General features: G+C 58.2%; 1 pseudogene; it reads left to right on the forward strand.

Annotated features, from left to right (window-relative positions):
- The window catches only part of LOC114923619, a 12,393-nt pseudogene extending 10,551 nt beyond the window's left edge, over positions 1 to 1,842 (forward strand).
- Positions 1,843 to 2,526: the final 684 nt, after the last annotated feature.

Genomic DNA, 2,526 nt, shown 5'->3' on the forward strand with positions numbered 1-2,526 from the left:
TCCTTCCTTCTTTCCTATCTCCTTTCTTCCACCCTCCTTTCCTTCCTGTATTTCCTTCCTTCCTTCCATTTTTCCTGTCTCCTTCCTCCCTCCCTCCCTTCCTCCTTTTTTCCTCCCTCCTTTCCCTTCCTCCCTCCCTGTCTCCTTCTTCCCTTCCTCCTTTCCTCTCTTCTTCCTTCCTTCCTTCCTTCCTTCCTTCCTTCCTTCTTCCTTCATGCAATCTCCTTTTCTTCCTTCGTTTCCTTCTCCCCTTCCTCCCTTCCTGGCTTTCTTCCTCATCTCCTTCCTTCCTCCCTCCCTCTCTTCCTTCCGATCTCCTTTCCTTCCTTCCTTCCTTCCTTCTTCCTTCATCCCCTTCCTGCCTCCATCCCTCCGTCTCCCTTCGTTCAATCTCCTTTTCTTCCTTCGTTTCCTTCTCCCCTTCCTCCTTTCCTGTCTTTCTTCCTCATCTCCCTTCCTCCCTCCCTTTCCTTCCTCCCCTTCCTTCCTCCCGCAATCCCTCCCTGTTTTCCTTCCTACTGTATATTTCCTTCCTTCCATTCTTCCTATCTCTTTTCTTCCCCCCTCCCTTCCTCCTTTTTCCCTTCCTCCCCCCATCTCCTTTCCTTCCTCCCTTCTTTCCTCTCTCCTTCCTTTCTTCCTGCCTCCATCCCTTCCTATCTCCCTTCACGCCTATCTCCTTTCTTCCTTCATTTCCTCCGTTCCTTCCTTTCTATCTTCCTTTCCTTTCCTTTCTCCGTCCGTCCATCCATCCCCTTCCTCCCTCCCTCAATCCCTCCCTATTTTCCTTCCTATCTCCTCCCTCCCTTCCTTCCTTCCTTCCTTCCTTCCTTCCTTCCTTCCTTCCTTCCTTCTTTCCTATCTCTTTTCTTCCTCCCTCCCTCCTTTCCTTCCTATATTTCCTTCCTTCCATTCTTCCTATCTTCTTTCTTCCACCCTTCCTCCCTCAGTCCCTCCCTATCTCCCTTCCCATCTCTTCCCTTCCTTTCCTTTCTCTCCTGTCCATCCATCCATCCATCCTATTCCTTCCTTCGTCCCTTCCCCGGCCCGTCCTGGCCGTCCGCACGGAAGACCCGCCAACCAGCTACGGTTTGCTTTTCTCCCCAACTTGGGACGCTTTCCGTATCTCACCTCGGGGGCGAGCACCCCGAGGTGGACGGGAAAACAGGCGGGGCCCCGTGCGAGGGAGGGTGGGAGGGAGACCCCCCTGCCTCCCCCTCCCCCCCCAAAAAAAACACACCCGGGCCCTCCACCGAGGATCTCGCAATGGGACGCCCAGGCGCACCAAGCCGTGCAGATCTTCTCCGGTGGTCGAATTTTGCAGCCCGTCGGGTTGACACTTCTCCTTCTTCTTGTCCCTCCCCCCCCCCGCTCTTCCCGGCCATCCCACCCCGGCAGGGCCTTCATCCCGGACGAGCACCTGGTCTGGTGTCCGGAGCAGCTCCTCCAGTGTGTCTTGGCCCACATCCACTACATCCCCGACCACTGGCAAGGCAACGCGCACAAGGCAGAGACCCGCGAGGAGCTGGGCCAGCTCTTCCAGTACAAGGCGGTGAGCGGGCTGGTGGGGGGGGCGAGGAGGAGGAGGAGGCACCGCCCCGGACCACCCCCTTCCCCTGCTTATTTCGGCCTCCCTCCTTGCACCCTCCACCCCCTTCCCAGGTCTTCATCCTGGAGGAGCTGCTCAGCCCTATCGTCACCCCTTTCCTACTCATCTTCCCGCTGCGGGCCAAGGCCCTGGAGATCGTCGACTTTTTCCGCAACTTCTCGGTGGAGGTGGTGGGCGTAGGGGACATCTGCTCCTTCGCCCAGCTGGACATCCGCAACCACGGCAACCCCCAGGTGAGGGAGGGGAGGGGGGGCTGTCTTTTTAGCTGAGGGCGAAGGGGGGTTCTCCCGAGGGTCATCCCCACCCTACTTTCTCGGCAAGCCGGAGAAATCGGGGGGATGACGGAGAAGCCTCGCCGCCGGATGGATTCGTAGCCGGCAGCGGCGGGAGCCGCTTCGTCCCGGGAAGAGAGGCCTGCTCTGTCTGTCTGTCAGAAAGGGCCTAGGGTCTCCCGTTTGGGCAGGGGGAGGCGGGGGCTGGACTGGATGACCTCCGAGGTCCCTCCCGACTCTCTGATTCTGTAAGGGTCTCCTACGTGAGCAGGGGGTTGGACTAGATGACCTCTGGGGTCCCTTCCAACTGTTCTGCGATTCTGTAAGGGTCTGCTGCTGGAGCAAGGGGTTTGGACTAGATGACCTCCGAGGTCCCTCCCGACTCAGTGATTCTGTAAGGGTCTCCTGCTGGAGCAAGGGGTTGGACTAGATGACCTCCGAGGTCCCTCCCAGCTCTGTGATTCTGTAAGGGTCTCCTGCTTGAGCAGGGGGTTGGGCTAGATGAACTCTGAGGTCCCTTCCAACTCTGATTCTGTAAGGGTCTCCTGCTTGAGCAGGGGGTTGGACTGGATGACCTCCGAGGTCCCTTCCAGCTCAGTGAGATTCTGTAAGGGTCTGCGGGCTCGAGCAGGGGGGTTGGACTAG

The sequence above is a fragment of the Protobothrops mucrosquamatus genome, unplaced genomic scaffold, assembly GCF_001527695.2.
Source record: "Protobothrops mucrosquamatus isolate PMUCROS unplaced genomic scaffold, P.Mucros_1.0 scaffold5120, whole genome shotgun sequence".
NCBI classification, from domain to species: domain Eukaryota; kingdom Metazoa; phylum Chordata; class Lepidosauria; order Squamata; family Viperidae; genus Protobothrops; species Protobothrops mucrosquamatus.